This window comes from Ixodes scapularis, unplaced genomic scaffold (assembly GCF_016920785.2).
Source record: "Ixodes scapularis isolate PalLabHiFi unplaced genomic scaffold, ASM1692078v2 PGA_scaffold1__304_contigs__length_218370807, whole genome shotgun sequence".
Lineage (NCBI taxonomy): Eukaryota > Metazoa > Arthropoda > Arachnida > Ixodida > Ixodidae > Ixodes > Ixodes scapularis.
The window spans coordinates 164416213-164439326 of NW_024609846.1; the positions used below are offsets into that span (position 1 = coordinate 164416213).

The 23114-nt window shown below is 45.1% G+C and overlaps 2 pseudogenes; both read left to right on the forward strand.

Moving 5' to 3' along the window:
* The first annotated feature begins 14169 nt into the window (after nucleotides 1-14169).
* On the forward strand, nucleotides 14170-15118 carry LOC120839520 (annotated as a pseudogene).
* A 57-nt stretch (nucleotides 15119-15175) lies between these two features.
* LOC115320406 lies at nucleotides 15176-15780 on the forward strand (annotated as a pseudogene).
* The last annotated feature ends 7334 nt before the right edge of the window (nucleotides 15781-23114 follow it).

Genomic DNA, 23114 nt, shown 5'->3' on the forward strand with positions numbered 1-23114 from the left:
TCAGAAAACTACATACATATGGAATACGTGGAATAGCTTTGGCTCTCATAAAAAATTATCTTGAAAATCGATTCCAATTTGTTAAAATTAATAACATTGTCTCAAGTACAATGGCAATCAAATGCGGAGTCCCACAAGGTTCAATCTTAGGTCCCCTTCTTTTTCTTCTATATATAAACGATATTACAGCAATCACGGGATCTCATGAGCTTATTTTGTATGCGGATGACACCAGCGTATTTTTTGCAGACTCATCCAAAGCCCAGTTAGAACTATTGACAAATAGCTTTCTTGCCGACCTAGCTACATGGCTTCAAGCAAACAAGCTAAATTTAAATACGAAAAAAACGAAGTATATACTATTTGCACCTAAATATAAACGCGACAGTATAAACTTAGTTATACATTTTAAAGATGAAATTATAGAACAAGTCCACGAACAAAAATTTTTGGGAGTTTGGTTTAATCAAGAGCTAAATTGGAACACACACGTGAATAAATTAAGTTCCGAGCTTTCACGGTCGGTTGGATGTCTATATAAAATAGGGAACCTTATACCAACATGGCTAAAGAAAAACTTATATTATTCGCTCTTTTACTCTAAGCTCTGTTATTGTCTTCTAGTGTGGGGCACGACATCGACCACAAACTATAACTCGTTGCTCACACTGCAGAAAAAAATGTTGCGCTTACTTGAAAATTATAAGGGTAAAATACAAGACCTGCATACTGCACCACTTTTTAAAAAATATGGCATTCTTAAGGTGAATCAGATATATTATTTTAAATTATTACAACTGATTCACAGACAAAAACTATATGTGACGGATTTAAGTGACGTAACGCATGCATACCCTCTTCGACACACATATAGGCGGCCCCCTCAGACCCGTACAAATTATGGAACACAAACAATGGAATATCAAGTCAGTAAAGCTCTGAATAACATTAAAGACCACATAAATTTTAATAACAATTTTGGTAAATTTAAAAGGGATCTCAGGACACTCATGGTGGGCAGTGATAACCCCTTATTATTTGAATTTGCATGTAATAACTAGTTGTTTTTATGGTATATTCAAAAATGGATATAGTGTTTAATACGAAGCGTTAACTTTGTAAACTGTGTGCTGCTGGAAAGCGCTGCTTTGGGGACAGGGACCTTTGTCAGGCTTTGAGCCTTTAGTCTCTGTCTCCATTTCGGTTGATTCCGGAAAAATAAACATTCATTCATTCATTCATTCATTCATTCATTCATTCATTCATTCATAAGTGATCTTAGTGTTCATGCTCGGTGCTTCTTGCGACAAGAATGTCTTCTATGTAGGAATATACGAATGGAATGGGCGCTTAGTACTTGATCAAGAAATCGTTGAAATGTCTGCGCAGCGTTTCTCAGGCCAAAATGCATTCGAAGAAATTTGAAGAGGCCAAACGGTGTTGTTATTGCTCTCTTGGACATGTCCTCGGGAGCCATGAAAATTTTATGTTAAACACGAACAAGGTCGATGGTGGAAAAAAAAACGCCGTTCGGTCAAGATTTGCTACCGCTTCGTGTACATAGGTATCGGTAGGGTACGGTGGCTTGATTGAGAGATCTATAGTTCCCGCAAGGACGCCACTCACCTGGTGTGGATACTGGCACCATGTGGGGTGGTGATTCCTACGTGCTGGAGTAGGAACGGATGATGCCCAGCTCCAGCATGTGGTCAAAGGCCCGTTTGGCAGTACAGCACTTGTCGGGAGGGAGCCTCCGGGGTTGAGCGTGAACTGAAGGGCCGGTTGTTTCAATACAGTGCTGGACGTTATGCTGAACATAGGTGGTAAAGGTGCAGGGGCGAACCAGGGATGGAAAGTCATGGCGAAATTTGGCGTATGGAGAGTCGGAAACGAAGAGGAGGAGCAAGTCCTACCAACTGCAGTTTCGTCCGAACTCTAGATACTGTCAGATGCGTTGTGCCATCAAAAAGGCGGCTATTGCGCAGATCTACAAAAAGGTTGAATTTCTACAGAAAGTATGCCCCGAGAACGGGGTATCGCGCGTCTGCAACGATGAATGCCCATCAGAATGTGCGACGCAACCCGGAGTTGATGGGGATGGTTCGCAGTTAGGGATGGCGGTGCCGTTTGCGGTCTTAAGCTTCAAAGGTTTTCCGTTACCGCAGTCTTGAGGAGATTGTGGTACCAACGAGACTTCAGCATGAGTGTCGGCCAGGAAACGTATATTTTTGTCTTTTTCGGTGACTGTGAGTAAGAAGAGACATGGACGACTGCTTCACTGGCCAGCCTCACTCGTCGTTCCTACTGGCCGACTGGGTTGTTTCACGTCTTGCAGGTACATTTCTGTGCGTCAGCCCCGAAGGTGCGATGAAACCAAAACTCTTGTGTGGAAACACTGTGAGGCTGACTAAAGCAACGAGTCGGGCAGCGACTTACCCGTCGGAGAGGTGAGGGCGAGAGTAGAAGAACAGAGACCATTTACGTGAGCTGGTTTACGCGACGTTGAATGCTGCTTCAAAAAGACAGCAGAGATTTTTTTTTTTTTTTTTTTTGTCGTTTGGTCGACGCCTCAAGGATTTGAAGCGTCGAGAATTTGATGGGCTAACTTCGCCAAGTCCTCTATTGTAGCCGCTCTCACCTGATGCCAACATCATGCGGAAATCACTTTGGAAGACGTTGGAGGAACAGCTGACAGAATAGTGCGTTGTCGATTGTAGCATTAGCGAGCAACTGTCTCATCCCACGGAGAAGCTGTGTTGGTTTTATCTCCTAGCTCCTCGGCAGTAAGCAGCCGCTGAAGTCTTCGTTGCTCCGAGAAGCCTGTACAACGGAAGAGCTCGTACTTTCAGGACATTGTAAGGGGTCACTGGAGGAAGCGCGATGATAATATAGCGGACCTCAGCTGCATCTCCGGATAATAGTGCGTGCACCAAGCAATAAAATTTTGTGTTTTGGTCGAAGATTCACCTTAATACGAACTGCGATTCCACCAGAACAAATCATAATTGTAGATTTGCCGTCCAGAATGGTGGCAGTCGGATTGCGATAGTTGCTACCTGCTGTGGATCTCCGGGGGTAGGGTCGTTTGTTGCCATCTAGGTGCGTCTGGCTGCGATATCACGTCCGGTCCGGGCGACCACTTGTGACGAGTCGTGCGTTAAGTTATATGATGACTATTTATTTACATTATTTCCAGTTGATTGTACGGACTGTCCTTACCAAGGAATGACATGGTTGCTCTGCTGACAACACAAGAAGAAGTGCTCACGCCCTTTTGCGTTTTGTTCCTCCGCCACCCCGTGGCTTATATGTGGTCGCCACAAATTAATCAACCAAGCGATTCATGCATTATTGTGCTTCCAAGCAGCTTGCATGCCTTAGGATGGGTGCGCATACATTGGGCGAAAGAGAACAAGTGACTAAGTAATTATGAGTAATACAATTTTCTTGAACTTTTCAGAATTAGTGAAGAAGTTCACGTTGAAGTTAATTAACTTGCCATATATACAAGAAAGAGTGAAAAGCTACATTTAGTTATAAAAATTAAAATCCTACGATAGACTGCTGCGCTTCCAATCACGTCACGTGCTTACAGCACACCCGAAATGGCCGCCCCTTAGAAGTGAGTGAGCACCCTCCCTAGTCATCATGCGTTTTGACGGCTGTAACTACTCAACAGGGTTACTTAACTACCCACTGGGCTCGAGCCATTGAGCGTTACCACCTTGTTGGAAGGTGACAAGCATGGGGTAGTCACGTTTTATAAACTCTTAAATTGAACATTTAAGTGCATGCAGTCGTTGAATACTAAAAGTCACTTCAAAAATCTCGAAAAGTACTTGAAACTTGTTTTCTTTGTGGGTTGGTTACCATTTATTCAAATTTGAACCGGTCTAAACAGGCGTGTGGCTCAGTTCGCCAAAACTGGCAGAAAACAAACATTGCCAAAGAGTACAGGCAACCTTGGTAGGCACCTACTAAAACCCGAGGCAGATAAAAAGTATGGCGGTTGTCTTTTTTGGTTATGTCGCGAGTTTTACCATGTACTGCTAGTAAACAGCTGGCAGCTGGCGTCGTGCTCGAGAAATTTAACTAGATATCTAGAAAAGCACAGGAAGCTACGCACAGGCGTGAGTTGACTTGAATGTTTGCCCGACGAGATACCCTTCTCGTCTTTTATTTTACGGTTCAGTAAAGAGCGTGCTCTCAATAAAGGTGTGATCGGTCAGTTCTGCGTGCAGATCAGTTGCAACTGGCCTCCTCGGTTCCGCCGAACTTGCGCGCCTGTCGTACCCAATTGTTTTGCTTTCAAGTGCAGTGAAGTATGAAGCATTGAACACCACGACTGAGGCCGGACAGGACGAACGTACACAGATATTTGGGATCATGACCGCGTATTTCAGTATTTCTCTGTCTCGGGATATATGATTCGCCTTCACTGGCTCATTTGACACATTTCATCGAGCATACTCGATAAAAAATGCTTCAAACAAAAATTCTTCAAACAAGTGTGTTTCATCGAAGGTGGAGTGCTTTGAAGGGGAATAGGATTTCAGGCCTCCCGGGACGCGTTCCTTTTACCTATATAAAAGATTCCAGGTAAATTTCCAAAAATAAGGCGTTGGAAAACATACACGTGCTATTTGTTTTAGATTTTTTTTTTTTTTTTAAAGTACTGCTGGAGACGCCAGCAGGTGCAGCGCAGAGAACTATGTTCTCGGCGTTCTTTGACGCTTAAAGCGTGTTTCACATGCAGCGATTTTGGCCCTAGAGCGGCACGATTTCTGCCGTCGCGGAGCTCGTGCCGCTCAACCACTGGTGCTGGCCAGAGCGCCGCGACGGCAGAAATCGCGCCGCTCTAGGGCCAAAACCGCTGCATGTGAAACACGCTTAAAGCGTGTTTCACATGCAGCGGTTTTGGCCGTAGAGCGGCGCGATTTCTGCCGTCGCGGCGCTCTGGCGAGCACCAGGGGTTGAGCTGCACGAGCGCTGTGACAGCAGAAATCGCGTCGCTCTAGGACCAAAATCGCTGCATGTGAAACACGCTTAAGGCCGGTTCAGACACTTGCGTTTCAATTCGTTTGACAGCGTTGCGTCGAGAACCGAAAGCGAGTCACCGGCACATCTGTGCTTCGTATGAAGCGTGGAATCCAATTCAAGGAATCATCTTGGCACGCGATATAAGCAGCAGGGATGTCCTGGTTTCTCGCTGCCGCAACGCAGTCAGACGCAGTCAAACGCAACTGTCTGAACCAGGCTTTAGATAATTTAGCATACGTATTTCGTGTTCGTTGCAGTGTAAGGCACGGGCCTGAAAACGACAATTGTGCACTGTCCTCTTGGCGCGAGCGCGAGCGCATAGAACGCATATTTGAAAGACACGCGCTTGAGCAGAAACAATTGTAGCGAAAAGAAGAAAACTGAAATAACGCTTCGGGGAAGACCGGCGGACGGGCTTCGCTAGAATCACCTGCGCGAGCTCAGTGTACTCAACATTTACTCAACCACCGCTGAAGTCATTCGGATATGTAATAAGAGAAAAGAAAAGGCATCAGCGTGTTCAGAAAGTTGTGATTGCAGAAATTGGTTTCGATAATTAATACAATTAATTAAACAGGCTTCTGTATACTTGAAGTGTAGGGAAGCGAGAAAACGAAACTGATCAAAACGTGACGTGTAGCGACTATTCAAATTTATTCAAAACCTGCAGTTCACTTTTGCAATGAATTACATTAGAGATACGAGCGCTTTCCTAAGGGCAGTAGAGGAAAATAATATATACGGATAAATCTTGCACAGTCTTTTCGTATTTATGCAAAATATGACAGTGGTCACCATCCTAATCGGTCACAGAAGATACAGCAGTATATAAGCTGATGGTGTCGACTGGGCGTGTGTATAGGAATGTGGAGTGTCAATATCTCATGTTGTCCCTTGTGCTGTTTGTGAACGCGTCCATGTATAATATCCTATGATGTCTGTAAGTCGCCTATGTGTGAAGTGTGGTGTGGAATATGCACACACGTGCATGGTCTGGCGAGGCGCTCAAAGCAAAGAAGACAATTGGTTTCTTTTTTCTTAGTTTGAGCGCTGTCCGTTAGGCGGCGCGTGTCGCCGCCCACTTCAAGGAGTCGTGCGTTTATGTGTCTACATATTTGAGTGAAAAACATAGAGGCGTTCCATGGCTCCACGGAGAAGCCACAAAGGGTCCGGTTCTCGGCCTCTCGTCCCTGTGGGATCAGTCCCATAGCCAGTTAAATAGGTGTTCCGTGCGGTGAATAGTGCGTGCAGAGACGCGGTGGGGATTACCAGGGACTTGAAAGTGGATAACGATTGCTAACAGGTGAACAGGAGTGTTGAACGATCAAAACCGACGCCGCTTGAATCGGTGATGCTTCGCCTCGCCGCTGTCAACCGAAAACGCCGGATCACTTGCGGCAAGCACAGCAAGCAGATGCTCTGTTCAATAAAGACATAATCCCATTTGTCGCTATACGATTCCTTCTTTGAATGCTTTCTAGCCGCGAAGTAAATGCAGCCGGCCGCGCCGAAAGCAGTCGCGGACAAACCCCCTCGAATGCCCCCCCCCCCCCCCCTCACATCGTCGCCCCTATTCGTAATAGGTGCGGTGCCGGTGCTTCGATGCGCGTTTTGGATTGCATTAGTGCGCAGGGAAGACAGCGAACAGGCGTACGCACTTGAGAATCATATTTTAGCAAAAAGCAGTCCAGCTCGCCAGGCCTTACTCGTATTGCTCCACTGTCGCTTGCCAGCCGCCATGTTGCTTTTGGGGGTGGTCACCGTGACTACCTGTTGATTGCGTGCCGTGTGACTACCCATGGTGTCGTTAGTATTACTAAGGGGGGTAGCGATATCTGTGACGGCTTCTGACTACCCCAAGTGTAGTACCCTAGGACTACCCTTTTGTTGAGGGTGTGCACCAGAGAAGAGCACCGCTCAGTAATAAGGTTTTGGGATGTAGAGGGTGAAAATCGCGCGGATTGCAGTATTGCAGTGTTTTAAATCAGTATGGAGGCGCCTGTATGTTACTTTAACGAGTGTACGACTGCTACAAGAAAATTTAAAGCGTAGGGTTAAGTCTGACTGACACACTTGACTCCGACGGGCTCACACTTGGACGGCGCCGCATATAATATCAAAAGTTGAATGGCTTGTACACGAAAACCGCCGTGTTTTTATCAATAAAATGGCTGAAGTATTGTACATTAGTCATGGCTCGGTACACCACATATTCCAAGATATTGTGCAGTAGAACAAAGTGTCCGCCATTGCAGGCGGGTACCAAAACAACTTACGTCAAACATGAAGGAGCAACATGTGAATGTTTGGGAGGCACTTTTCCAATGCCATGGAGCTGAGAGAGAAAATTTCGACGCATTGTCACTGACGACGATTCTCGAATCCACTAGGCCCGACCAGAGGGAGACCAATCGGGCAAGTAAGGAGTGGAGGCATACTTCGTCACCGACACCGAAGAAGTTCCGGTCAGTTCCGACGCGCAGCAGGGTTTCCTTACAGTCTTCTGGGATCATAAAGAACCAATAGTCCAACATTTCAATTCAGGGAAATTGAGTGTCTCACAGCTTGTCGTATTGTGAGTTTGTGACTTCCTCGAGAACAACTTGAAGTTTGTGATCATGTCAAAACGCTAGTGGTTTTCTGACCTTTGGTGTGTAACTTCAGAACGCCAATGCGCGCCCACACACAGCGCGTGCGACAACGAAAAAAAATTTCAAAGGTCTAACTTTCGTTGCATTCGAAATCCTCCATTCTCGAGGGACCTGGCACCGAGCAATTTTTATTTGTTCGGACGACTAAAAGCAGTTCTCGGCGGAATGAAGTCCAGTATATGGGGTGAGCTAAAACGGTGGTGTGACCCTGGCTTCGTGGTCACAACCACGATGTTTTCTTTCGCAGCAGCCACGCTTTGGAGAAGCGTTGGCGCACATGTGTTGAACGCAATAAGGCCATGTTGAAAAGCGGCAAATTAATTTTAATAATGTATGTATTAATAAGTTAATATGCTGATAAAATATATGGATTTTCACTTTTTTACTCCACCCTGTATAGGCTACGTATCTGTCAATGGAAGGCCAGATTCTAAGTCACAAGGATGATGAAAAAAAAAGTCGTGAATTTATTTAGTCGTCGGGAACATAAAATGAGATTCTTCTTAGTAGTAGGGGAGAATCAATAGCGTTCAGCAGCTCACACAGGGACATGACATCGCGAACTAATCGTGTACTGACAAGGGCGAAAAACCAACAACTTCTCAAATATACACATAATCATACAAAAAAAAAAAGTCTAATGCGGCGACAATATATAACTGCTTCAAGGCATCGTTGTGCAGACTCTAACCTACACGTTTCTCTAACGCCTAAGGAATTTCATACGGTAGAAGAAAATATGAACCTTACTAAACTAACGACGAAAGTAGGCTAGGTATTACCACGAAAGTTACGACTCATGCATGAAATAACGCCTGGCAACCGTAAAAAGCCTTTATTCATTTTCAAAGCCCGATAACTAAAATTAATTCGGGAATAAACCAAAACGCCAGTATTACGTACACGATGAGAGACGCCGTCAATGACACGGACCCAGCTGAGCAACTGCCGTCTTCACGAGCTCAGGGTAAAAAAACAAAAAACAAAAAAAAATAAAAATCATTTAAATTACTATCTGTACATTCATAAAAAGAAAAATCTAAGTGTCCCATCCCTATTGGAAAAACCAGCATGAAAATCAAACTGGTCAAGCTGGTAATTAAGGTGGTCAAGCTGGTAATCAAGGTGGTCAAACTGGTCAATGTGGTAATTAAACTGGTTTAGCTGGCAATCAAGCTGGTTTAAGCTGGGCAAGCTGGAATTTAAGCTGGTCAGTCTGGTCTAAGTAAAAACCAGCATGGTCTCACTCGAATCTGGTTTTAGATTCAATCTGGTGTAGCTGGGAGCCAGTCTGGTCTTAACTGATCAAACTGGTTTTCCATGGAGCCAATGTGGTCAAGCTGGGAGACTAGCTGGTCATGCTGGGAAACAAGCTGGTGAATCTGGTCGAAATAATAATCGTGGTGGTCAAGCTGGTCATGCTGGGAGCGCGCACGCCAAGGTCGGCTAGAGATAGCCGAACTGGCATTGCTGGGAGCGCGCGCGACAAGGTCGGCTGCTGGAACGAGGCCACGTCCTGTTCTTTGTCCTCTCGTTTTTGGTAGACCACCGGGCGCGTCAGGCGCGCTGCAAGCTACCTTTGTGTGCGAGAAAAGAGAGAGAGAGAGAGAGAGTGGTAGAAACGGAGAATCGAAGACGCGTTTGGATAGCTTGGGCAGAGGGCAGATCGAAGGGACGGCTGTGTGCGCGTTGTTTGGAGACTAGTTGAACGACGGTGCAAGCGAAGCGGGTTTTGAGAAGACAGCGAGCGGCAGTCCGTTCAGTGCGGGAAGATGTCAGACGTCCCGACTGCGGCGTCGCTTCGTGTCTTCGAACGTGTGTGTGCCCAAGAATGACGGCGGTGCCGAGGAGTATCGCCAATGCCATCCAAGCCACACGGATTTCCTCGCCTCTGCCGACCACGCAAGTTGCCGCTTCGCCCCCATCGCTGGCGGGACCCAGGTTCGCTTCTCTCGTCCGTGTAGTATTTTCGTCTGCTATTGCCTGTTTTTGGCCTGTGTCTAGTATTTTTTTCGTGTTGAGAGATAAGCAATCTGGTTTTATTAACATTGTAGACAATTTGCCGCGAGAATCTGTGCGTCGGTTAGTACTGTGTCAGCGCCGAGGATGTGTAGCATTTGAGTTCATGTGAGGCTGCCGCAAGTACGAAAATAATAAATTGGATGCCGAGTTGGCTTTTCTGACGAGCTTGGCTTTTTTATTCTGTGTATTAATTTAAACAGGTTAAACTGGTTGGGAAGTTCACCAGCATGACCAGTTTAACAGCATGACCAGCATGCCAAACTGGGCATGCTGGGGCAATAACCCAGCTTGAAGCTGGGACCAGATCAACCATCATGACCAGTATGACCAGATCAACCAGCATGACCAGCATGCCAAGCTGGGCATGCTGGGGCAATAACCCAGCTTGAAGCTGGGACCAGCTTAAGCTGGTTTTTTCAATAGGGATCTTTTGAATAATTTTGAATAATATATTTTTCAAATTTATATCTCGCCCGAAGTGCCGACATATCCACTCTCTCGTAATGCATGCGGAAGGAATCGCTGTGATTTGCGGAGAAAGCTCCCCGAATGCAAGACCGGAAAACTTACCGGGCCATAAAACAGACGCCCTTGTGCTGTCGCGTGAACATGAAGTTGCACATACAGTGGCATGCTCTGTGGGACTACAGACTCCCAATTTCGTGGTGCCAGCTAAAGTTCCGGTGCACTAAGACATGCCGCCGGAAAGACAGCCTCACCTCCAGCCTAGACACCGCACCAACAGCAGACACACGCCGCGAAGCGACCCGACATGTAATCGCCGTCAAGGATACATGAACCGAGCAAAATATAGCAATCTCCCCCCTTCCTTGCGGAGCACCCACCCCTCGACACCACCAATAACACAAAAAAAAGAAAAGAAAAAAGCTTTTTCACGCGTTTGTTTGAAACTATCGACCGCTGGTTTATACAGACTCCATGGTCCCTTATACTTAAGGATTCTTCTCAAATTATTTTAAACACACCACTTTCTTTACACAAGATTGAAGTTTCTTTCCAAAATGTACAGCACGCATTACATTCCGTAATATGTTTGTCTTGTTCCGATGATGGAAAGACGTTTTTCACACTTCTTCCGTGTTCTAAGAAACGGTGATTTAGGCACCGACCCGTCTGGCCCACGCAGCGGTGCCAACAATCGAATAGAAATTTTTAAACAGCCTCTTTTTATTTTGTAACCATTTTTTTTATTTAATCAGTATGCAGCATGTTTTTGCGGGTTCTGAATTACCCTTTTCCAAGGGTTCATGAAAAAAAAATTGAATAAAATCGAGGATGACTCTTTTTGTTCAATTGTCGCACAAAAAATTGCACAGTTTATAAATTTTCGATAGTTACAAAAGCTTCTTAGCCGCAATTAAAAACACAACAACAAAAACATTGACAGTATTTTAATGCTATGTTTTTCTTAGAAGAGAACAAAACATAAAATACTCCGCGCAAAAAGATTCAGCCACAAACTTAATTTTAAATGTGTAAAAATCGCCGAAAATGCCTAAATATGAAAGGGTTGCTCAAGTGTCCGTCTCTCATAATGCTTTATTTAAAAAATAAACATCAATGAACTACATATAACTACTTCAGGTAGACCATTTGGGGTGATTTATACAAACAAAATATTTATGTTTTAAACCATTTTATTTTGTATTATTGTGGCGCTCAAAGTTGCGTCTGTGCGCATTTGGAAAAACCGTAGTTAAACCTCCCCTCAGATACCATTTGTTTTACAAAAAAAGGAAGTTTCGCAAAAGTAAGGTTCATTATGCTGTGTGGACATGTTTCTCTACGTTATAAAAATTTAATTGAAAGCAAATAGCAGGTATGACACCTCTATGACCGTCCTTATCTGAACACACCCTGTACTGCTTTCTACAAATTTAAACATCACCAAGGTGCCATTACAGGCGTTTAAAATAAACAAATAGACTAATCAACTTCAAACAAAGGATAGTTAGTTGAAGATGGAATAGTACGGAAAGCACTAGATTGCATCATAAAACTGAAAATTAAAATAAGGGGATAAAAACCTACACATACTTTTTGTTCACTGTCGGAGTACAAAGCAGCTTGTTGAACCTCTCCCCCATTGAAAATAACCTTTATACTCTCATGTGTAGGGGCCGGACCTTTAGGCAAATGCCTATTTTGTTCCTTTGGTACCTATCGTGCCTTTTCTATATTGAGCACGAATCATGAGTTAAGAAGCGCTTTAAGAGTGGTTTTATCGTGCCTGTAAATGCCTATTTCGGCGTTTGAGCCTAAATTACCGTTTCCCGTTTATAAATGCCTATTTCTTACTTTTTTTGCTTCTCTACCCCAAAATGACTTGTTCTGTTTAGTTTCCATTTCAAGCGAACTGTTTTTCATCTTGCTGCAATGCATGGCAACAGGCTGCTCCAATCTCTGTCCCGAAATCCACCACAAACATCGTTGTTTTTTCTCCACACCTGTAAGCCAAGGCGCAAACGTCGCCTTCCTTCTAGTAGAAAGCCCTTCCCGCCCTTCCCCACGCATCGTCCTTCTTTCTATATCTCGCCGTGCTTTTGTTTTCTCCCCATCTCGCTTCCCCCGAGAGAAGTGGGTTTGTTGTCTTAACAGGTCTGGACAGTGCGGAGCCCGGGAGCTGCCTGGGGGCTGGAAGTCTGGATCTGGCTGATGTACTCCGTTTCGCCCTAAATGAACCAAAGTGGATGCTGGGAGCGTTTCAGCCAGTGCATCGCCGGGAGAGTGGCATGTGACGTAAAGTCTCCGCGTCTCGCTCCGCCTTACTGGAAGCTCCACTGACAACCTCGTAGTACTGGATCGGCTGGGGGGGGGGGGGGGGGAAGGGGGCTGGTTTTATTCGCTGCGATTCATCGGAAGATCGAGAAACGGAACAGAATACCCAACGAAAAGCTTCTTTTTTTAGTGAGTGAGCGCGTGCGTCTGTATGCGTATGTATGTGGGCGTGCGTGCGCGCGTGTCAGCCTACATGTGAGGTGAAGGAAATAAGAAGCCGCGGTTTGCTTCTTTCGCGTGCGCGTCGGTTTCGAACGTTATTGTGTCCGGTGGTCTGTGGTTTGTTGCCCTTTGCTTTCGCTGCCTGAAGCTCCTCAACAATGAAAAAAAAAAAATGTCTCAAAGAGCGTGCTGATTTGGTAATAAACCAAACATTCCCTTTGCTATATACATTACCGACGGGGATAGGGTCTTCTGTCAACCGTGTGAAAAGCAGGTAAGACACCTTTAGGTACCTTGTTTCGGAGAAAAACCAAAACTTGATCGAACGACGATTTAGCGAATGCAATCGAAATCACGACGTTTCATCGAATGACGCTGCAGTGAATGGCGGCTTCGTTTTCCCTGATCGACAGCGAGGGGTAACCGCGCCACTTTAAACGCCTAGCTCGCCACCGCCGAATAACAGCCTATTTGCTAAAATGGCATTCGCATAAACGCTCATCCGCTCAAATATTTTCTAATCACGAAGACTTCAGTCACTCATATAATATGGACCAAGAAAAACACCCTCATCTTTATTAAAGAGATGATGTGGATGTATTTATATAATGAAATCTTTACTCGTCTACGGGTTGGTGCAGAATTTCCTGCGTAAAGTTCACGAGCCTCTACAAAACGGTGTCTTTCCTCTCCCTGCGGCCGAGACAGGCAGACACATTTGTAATACAGAAGTTTCCTTAATTCTGGCAGCATGACTCTCCATAAACACTTTAGTAATTTTTATTGGACGGATACCAGTCACAATGTTTTTCGAAATCTATTAGCCCCGAGAATGAGTACAACCTATTGCTGTAGTCGCAGCGTGCTGATTGGTTGCTGTGTCGTCTCCGTGACGTCACAGTGAAAAAAGCAACCTTGTTCCCGTGAGATTAGGATCGCACGGATTAAACTGTACGCACGGTATTCAAAGACCAAACAGAAAAAAATATTCGAAGTTACGATCAGCCATTACCGGACCGTTCTCAAGGTGACTCGGGAAAAAAAAATTATCCCAGTGACGTCCCAGAGAAAGACCACCAAAAGGAGTCGCACAAACTTCGTGACGCTAATTGAAATTTTAATTATTAAATTAACTAAGCTCGGTAGCAAGACAAAACGCAGTGTCTTTCTATCGGATTGCTGATCTCCAGTACGTGCTTGTTGCCTCCCGTCATGCTTTGGTTGGACGTGTACAGTTGAAACTCGCGCTGGGGGCGAGGCAACTGAATTACCCCTTATCTTGCGCGACATAATCGGCAAACCAACTCTAGAGAGATGAAGCGTGCAGGATCTTACGATGCCCCCATAAACAGCACACACCCAATCTGGGCACGAGTGGTAGTTCACCCAATAGCCCTGCGCCCTGTTACCTAAGCGGGAGATTGTCTCGCAAGAGTGAGCTTTGGCAGAGGAGCGTATGGCAGCTGTGTGCTCTGATGCTGAACAAGCTTACACAATGAGTAGGCTTTTTCACCATTGTAAAACACATATATTTTCAATGTCGGTATATATAGAGGTATTAGGAAGATACTGTTTAAAGCCATACCCGCTCAGGACGCCGCACAACGCTTTTCAACATATCGTAATGTTGTTTTTCCACAGATTCTATGCGAGAAGTGCCACCTGGCACAACACGAAAAAACAGCAGGACATCAAACCAACGCAGAACGCAACGTTCCCTCAACGTCTAGGCAGTCATTTTTGAGAGAAACCCTCACGGATGGAAAGAAGAGCGCATTCTACGAGGACTTGTGCGAAGCCTTAGTCGCCGCAGATATTGCGTGGGCGAAAGTAGGAAACCCAGTTTTCAAAAAAAATTCTTACAAAAATACTCTAGTCAGACCGTACCGTCGGAGTCGACTCAGCGCAAGAACTACCTGCGGCCCGTGTACGAGGAAACATTGAAGAAAATAAGAGATGAACTTGGGGACTCGTGCATTCGGGTCTCCGTAGACGAAACGACAGATGCGACTGGACGCCTTGTCGCGCACCTCGTAGTTGGGAAGCTCGTATAAGGCGAGGGAACAACGCCTTTTCTTGTGTGCTCGAAGACGCTAGAGAGAACAAATGGGGAGACCGTGGCGTACTTTGTCAACACGTCCTTAAAGGTGCTATACCCTACTGGAGTGGAAGACAGCAGGGTGTTGCTACTTTACACGGATGCGGCGGCTTATATGCACAAAGCTGCCCACCTACTGAAGGCTTTCTACCCGCGGATATTGCACGTCACCTGCCTCGCCCACGGCATTCACCGCGTTTGCGAAGAGCTAACAAAACACTCCAAGCATGTAAACTATCTCGTAGCTGCTGTGAAGGCTGTGTTCCTTAAGTCACCATCTCGTGTTTGTGCATTTAAGGAACAGCTACCAGGGGTGCCTCTTCCACCAGAACCCATCGTGACGTGATGGGGAACGTGGCTTAAAGTTGCAGAGTATTACAGTACTGACTTTGCTGGTGTGAAGATGGTCATTAACGGGTTTCCAGCAGACGATAGTATCTCAGTCAGAAAAGCTCAAGATGTCCTGCGCGAGGACACTCTCGAAGGTGACCTGGCGTATTTGTGCTCCGATTTCACGTTTCTGGCGGACAGAATCAAGAGCCTCGAAAGTGCTGGCCAAACTCTGGCTCGGAACATCGGGCTCATTTCGAAGATACAAGAACTAGTCGACGCCGTCCCCGCAGGCCCCGCTGCTGTGCAAGTTCGTTCAAAGCTTCAGTCCGTCTTGAGCAAAAATAATGGGTTTCTGTACTCAAAGAAGTCTCGAAGGTTCTCACCGGGGAACACTCCAGGGTACCAGAGGGTGTGGAAACATTGAATATTCCTAAGTACAAGTACGCCCCGCTCACATCAGTTGACGCGGAACGCTCTTTTTCAGCGTACAAACTGGTTCTAAGCGACAAGAGGCAGAAGTTTGAACCCAAGAATCTTGAGATGGTGCTTGTTTGCTATTGTTTTCATAATTTTCCCATTGTTTCTAGGTGGACTATGCACAGCATGGGACAGTTTGGTACCGGTGCGGGCTTGAGTCGACTTTTTTTTTCGAATGTTGTACAAATTAAATTGTAATTCCTATTGTACCACTTAATTCTGTATTTGTTTGAATGGCAGAGGCCCTATATGCTTTCAGAAACACCCTGTGAATAAAAACTGATTGTGCTTATAAATGCCTATTACCAAGTTTTTAGTGCCTTTTATAGGCGCTTAAAAGGAGATATTTAGTGCCTAAACATCCGGCCTCTACTGATGTGTAATGGAAACATCGCAGCCCTTTAAACCCTTCCAGCCCATTAGACCCTTCAGCTCTTCAAACCCCTTCAGCCCTTCAGACCCAGCTTTTTAGACTCCCTCGCCCTTTCAACCCTTGAGACACCCGAATACTTGTGAATCATAAACAAAACACTGCTGTTGTTAAATACGTAATAGGAAGTTTATTTTAGACATTAAGCTTTACGTGCATTTGCAACTCAGAAAGACGATAACAACCAACATACACTCAAGCCTGGGCGCAAACAGCTGCAGACAGAAGCGATCATAACAAATAGTGGGAACTGAGTTCCTTGTCACCAAAAACTATCTTTCGGGTTATGCCGCCAAATAAATTCGTGATATGTGTGGTAGACCAACCCCTCAAACCAAGTGGGCACATTAGACACACACACTGTCAATAACACGTTTATCAAAGACTGCGAACGTGAAACAAACATCTCACGCCGTCGAGGAAATGCTGAGGACGGTCCTGGTGTTTTCCCTGGTGCCGTCGCGGTGGCGTCCCCGGCGTATTTTACACTCGCTGGACGAGATTATAAAGCCGGACGGACTTTTACACACAAGGAACACGGCATCGAGACAGCTTGTCTTTTTCCCGCACACTGGGCTGCTTGAGGTTGAAAGCGTGGGACGAAAAGCCGACACAGAGCGATCGTTCGTTGCGGCCTTCGGATACAAAATGGCCGGACGACATCCCGACGCATATATACTGAAGGGTTGCGTGAGATCTTCCATGCACCTGTTAAAATTATCTTGATGAATCAGGTGTTTTCCCGAAAATGATTGTGAGACCTTACAGGCCCCTCAAAAACTATGATGGACATTTCAGGCCATTCAGAAATCCTTGATGTTAGTTCTCTTAGAAAACTTCGACAGACCTCTCAGGTTTCCCAGAAGTTCTTGAAGGGTATGTCAAAACCTATCAGGAATATTTGTGGGCCCCACATACAATTTTTCAGTAGGAACATCTACGAGTCCAGATTGAGAAATGGAAGTTTCAGGTGGGATGGGAAGTTCTATATTGACCATTTCATTTCATTTCATCTCTATATAGATAATTTCAAGGGTCATTGTACATATTACTTACTGTAAATATCTGAAATACATTGCGGGAACTAACTACGTCGAACGCTTGCAAATGCCAAAGCCAAACGCCGGACGCCGGCGTTCCCCGTTATAACGCGTTCGACGAAGGCAGTGGAGACAAAGGCAGCTAGCTAGCTTTAGGTGTACCCACTAATCCTTCCAACCAGAGCTCGGCGTTCCGACGTCCCCTCTCGTTTCCTCCTCTCCCTCAGTTTCTCGGCACACAGGATCACCAAGGAAATATAAATAGGAAAGGGAAAATAACTGCAACTATTTCGATACACAGGGCACTGGGAATTGTAATAGTACATGTGAGGTAGTCAGGGGCATACGGGAAGGAGTCAAGGTACCTGGACTATCTTTTGACAATAAGATACTGTGTATGAGGTCAGAGGTTTGAACATGATTAGAAATTCGACAAGGGAGAGTGAGTCATTGACATTGGTTGTCCTTTAAGAGCACGGGGGCAATTTGTAAATTTAAATTTGACTAAAGATTAACTAAAATGGAGGACAAGCCTTAGGTACGTAAAGTAGACAAGCCATTCATTATCCATGAAAGGCATTTAAGTACAAAACGGACAAACCGAACCAGAAAGCTGTATGCAGGGGCGGATTTAGAGGGGGGGTCCGGATGTCCTGACCCCCCTCTTGATTTCTGCATGTGTAAAATTGATGGTGTGAAACGAGGGAGAGGGGGAGGAGGTTCCTAAACAAATGGTACGCTGGCCAACACCTGACCCCCCCCCCCCCCCTCAGGAAATTCCTGCATCCGCCCCTGGCTGTATGTTAAATGCCTACACATCAGTCAGTGATGGGGCTCAGCAAATTAGTTCAGTAGAATTCGTAAATAAAAAAGACAGAAATAAACATTTGAAAGAAGATAATGCAAAAGGGAATCAGCTTAGCAATGTAAAAGAAACAAATACAGCACATAAGAAAGGAACAGGTCTTTAAAAAGTCACTAGGAATCTCTTTTTTGTTTACGGCGAGATCTAAGGACAAAGACATATACGGATACATTTGAAAAAATGGACACATATGGGCCGTATGCCATAGTCTTAGCGAGACGCTTAAGCATGTAGTTTTGAAGCGCACGTGACTTGGCCCTTCCCTTCTTAAAGGGGTAAAGCATTTGACGAGATCGCTAGGATTTGGTGGCGGTATGCAAGAGAGAAGCAAAAAATTATAATAAAGAAACAGGTTAGAAGAATGGCAGAGAAGGTCCAGAGAAGCGTGATAATGCACAAAATGGATTAGGTAGATGATTTACGAGATACGCAATTTGTAACAAGATTTAAAGAAAAGTGGTGTAAATGTTTTTCGGCTAGATGGTGCAAAGTATCGTTCGACACAATGAGTGCAGTCAATACCACCCATTCATTCATCCACCCTATGATAGAAAAACACGCTTACTGGAAGTGTTCTGTTCGTCTTCAAAATGCCTCGCAAGAAAAAGGTAATCTTTACAACGCCTTGCAAGAGAGCAGCATTCGGCTAGGAACAGAAAAGCAAGGTGGGCTCGTTCTGCTACAACCAAAGGCCTAGCGAGGGAACGAGGTTCGTCTCAATTAAATCGGCGGAATATGGTTTATAGAAAAAAAATCAAACCGCTATTGCATTTTGACGGAGTCTGCAGCGAAGCACGGCAAAAACAGCCCCTTTTTTTTTTGTTTTTTTTTTTTTGTTTGCTTCATTTATTATTAGGTTGCTCTTCGGTCACTGGCTGATCGAGTTGACGTCTTGAACTTGAGATTGCCGCAGCTGTTTTCGCCAGCGCATTGAGGGGACCAGTGTTCTCAATTTCTAGTCCTTTCAAAACTTTAATGCTGAATGGGTCCCCGACGGTTTTGTATAGAGCTGCGCTCACATAAGCTGTCATTGATTAGAAATTGAGGTGGAGCCTGATACACACGATGTCTATGCGAAATGATCCTGTAATGAGACGCACCGTAAAGCCGTTGTCGCGCTAATAGAGAGTTTCAGTAGATCGTGTTTTCAGGCCACACTATTTGTAGCGGGAGCACGCGCTGCCACTTCGATGCATGCTCTGAAGCGCGCGCCCGTAGCGGTAGCGGGCCTTTGAAAACGATTTACTAAAACTCCCTCCGATTAGAATGAAAACGGCAGAGCGTCTCTTTCAAACGCCTGGCCTGTACCAGGCGCTCGTTGCCTTTCGATGTGCCCTGACTTCTACGTTCGACGCCCACAAGACACCGAAACGTTATATATGGCAGAAGTGAATAGAATATTTAATGTTCTTAATTCGTTGGAATGTCTCGATCTGATCGATAGCTCAGCCGAGTTGGTAAAGGCTGGGATACGCAGAACGAAAGAAATTTGTCACCCATATGCTGCTGTTTGAATCCACCTCGACGTACCGATATTTTTGTTTCCGTTTCCTAAACCCGGCGGCGACTGGGAGTTATAATGTCATTGATTACGTACTGATGACGTCACCGGCAGTTATTGAGAAAGACGGCCATGCGATTCAGACAGTATGGCTAACCCCTTCCTGTCGTTTACGCAGGATCTGTCAGCTTCTGCAATGCCACTCGAAACAAGTTACCGTGAATTGGACAGCACGACACAGATCGACCATTACGGATTTCAACGAGTCACTATCTCGGTGATCCTCGGCCCATCGGCTTATCCGGGAAGTGAAGACAGCAGCCTCGGGAGCACACCTGCAGCGCGACATCTGGCGTTGGATACTCCCTTCGGCGCGCCGTGGACGACAGCAACTTCAGGTGCTGCCTACGAAGATTTGCCACATCCCGACACCCACTTTAGTCATAGAGTGATATATTAAACGTAAAGAGAGGACACAGAAGCCGATTCGCGGCGCATATATGTGCGTCTAATGTCTTCCGCGCAGCGGCACTTCTGTGTAAAAAATTTTGAACTTAGTTTGCAGGTTTTGCGAATAAATACTTCGGCTGAAAATTGTAATGTTTTAAGATTATTTTGTGTTTTTCATATATATAGATAAGTAATATTTTGCGTCACATAGACCACGTGATTTATGGTGCCGGCCCGCCTGTCGGCAGCGAGCGCCCACGCGTGTCTCGCCGGTTTCGCGTGGCCGCGCCGCGGGTCGCACGAAGCCGCTTTCTACGCAACGGCCGCTTTCTGAGCAGCGGGATGGTGGATGCCGACACACTGATCCGCTCGTTCCTGGAACGAGCTTTCTACGCAGAAGGTTCGGTCAGGTCAGTTGTCTTCCCTTGAACGGAAGGGAAGTTCACGGGTTCGTACCGTTTCGTCGAAACTCGCTTAATGGAAACACCGAAACACGTTCTGCAGACGGCTTTTCATGACACACGTTTCGTCGACACTGTGACGTTTCGTGGAAACTCGTCTAGTGGGCACGCGTTCCTGTGACGTTTCGTCGTCGGCGCATTTTCTTTTACCAAGTGCGTACAGCAAGCACGTAATTCAATGAAAGGCATCCCTTCCTTCCAAACCAAGCGAGACGCAAAAGGTTTGTTGCGAAGACAGCAGGGTTGTGTTCGACAAAACGTCAAAAGTTTGGCCAGGTCTGTGGTTGAAATTAACGCGCGAAGTTTTCAACGAAACCAACTGTCGATGAAACGTCGCATGTCGACGAAACAAACCGTACATGCGACGAACTGGTTTCCAACACTTTATCGTATTCGCTACATGTGTATTATCGTATTATTCTCTCCGCCGCTCATTTCGGACGCTTTCGCAATGAACCGAAAGAACGCGTTGTTGATTATTCAATTGGTCTGTTATTCTTCTCTCGCGTGCCCAGATTATGTCCTGCGGAAGCTACTGCTGTGTTTTCTGGTGCGCCAATAAAGGGAAACATTAAAGCAGCCAAACGTTAAGTTTATTTTCGGTTTGCATGTGACCCAAGATACGTAACTCGAAGCAAACACTCAGTGGAACTCAACAAAATTTTCGTGAGAATGCATTGTTTCTTCAAAATTAACTCCGCATCTTCAATTACCGCTATAAATTACGTATTACCGGCCACTATAAGAACTCCCAGTTCTTGCCCAGTTAGGGTGCAAATTCAGTTAAACAGGACAAACAGAAGTAAGTGTCAAGACCTTGTTGTCTACAAGAGAATATTTGCCCTCAATGATTCGCGAAAGGAAACCTCATGAAATGTTGGCAAGAGATCCAATGAATATATCCTTCGACGCTAATTCAGTTTGTGTGTGTCCCATTCAAGCAATGACGAATATGAACACATTTATTTTGCGTTCTGATTAAAATTATCTTGTAAGGTTACCTCGCCAAGGGCTGGACAATTTCCTATGTTTTAATGGGCTCGGAACACAGGAGCACTGTTAGTCTAGCCATGTTGAACCGCTCAGCAGGAAGTAGAGAATCTATCTGAACGCGAAACACTTAACATTTCGCCTAGCAATACAAAACTAAACAATGTCAAAATCTGAGAAAACATTTCGTAATTTCTTTTGCCCTTTTACCTTCAGTATGCATAATGTAGGCGATAAGAGGAATATAGTTTGCAGGTGAAAGGCTTGGATGCGCTACGCTAGACCTTTGTGGAACGCTTGTTTTTTATGATTTGTGAACTTGACCTTGATTTGTTACTGTGGACGGCTCACATCATGAACGATTTTTTGCTCAATGTAGGCGTCCATGCTAACGATATATGACTGTACATGACATCAGTATCTTGATGACACCAAGCCCTCAGACTTGTGCGTGTGTGACATTTGAGTTGAACCTTCATTTATTTATTTGCATACTGCTTCAAACTACTCCCTCCTGTTTAGGGCACTGTGAACCTGTGTATAGCTTTTGATTGTCGAAATTTATAGTGGTTTCTTGTGTGCCATGTGGGGAACACAGGTTATGCCCACTGTTGCAATGCCTGTTTTGTTTTTTTATCACCTAAAATATTGTGTTATGTTATCTTAGCATCGCCGTCTGCTTCTGTTGTGCCTGTCCATGGATGCTGCATTAGCCATACTTCTTTTCCTGAACAAATGTATTTCGGGGGATGTTTAAGGACGTTGCATCTTGTTAGATTCTGAATAGAGTTTTCATTGTTTGATAGCGGCTCGCCCGCAGTGAGCTTCACGCTACGCCGATTCATGTGTTTTATATTAGCCAGAACTTGGAAATTTGTTTGTTTTATCCGGCGTGTGCCTCTCACTCTTATTATGCTTCTTTGACTGGTAATGAGAGCGATGTTTTATTTATCTCTGCACTTACTTCCCTTGCCCGAGCCGGCGTGAAAGCGAATGGATTATTCAGCATGTTCCTTGTGGAAAGTGTTTGTTAACTTAATTCCGCTAAAAATCTATTACGAATTTTACGATATGCCGAACTCGTTCATATTCATTTATTTTCTGAGTATCTGGTTCATATGAAACGAACAGAGTTTTTGAAGTAAGCAATTTATATACAGGAATGTGATCCAATAAAACGTTTTCGAACCACTTACTGCTTTTGACTCCAAAATGCTCCACCAGCCAGGAGCCAATGTGGCGATTGTGTATATTAATTTTTTTTTCAATATGAAGAAAATACACTTTTTCTGTCTTGTGAAGTTAAAATTTTGCTCAATTACTATCGTTAAAATCAAAATCAAACTGCGTCCACATAAAAAAAAAAAAAAGAACACTCGATCCGAGGATTTTTGAGAGCCTAGCAAGCAGAGGAGAAAAGAGAGGTGAAAAACGGGGAGGAGGAGAATAGTACCGGAGCAGAAACGCCTAAACCGGAACCGAAACTATCTTAACCAAAACCGGAACTAAATTACGCTTGATAACGCCCGCTAGGAGCGCTTTCTGTCACTTGTCTAATTGGGCCGGTGTCCCCTCCCTCCCCCCCCATGGCAGTGTCCTCTCTTTACCTTGTGTATATTACTCTATGCTTTAGTGGACTCGGTAGCACCGCATCAGGCAGGACGTCTATCTCCTTTTTGTTGTTTACGCCGGTTGGTAACAAAGATTTTTGGTCTAAGTGCTTAGGGCGGTGGTTCTCAGCCAATGATGTTCCGTAGACCCCTTGTAAATCGGCTGAGATGATGAAGGACCCCGT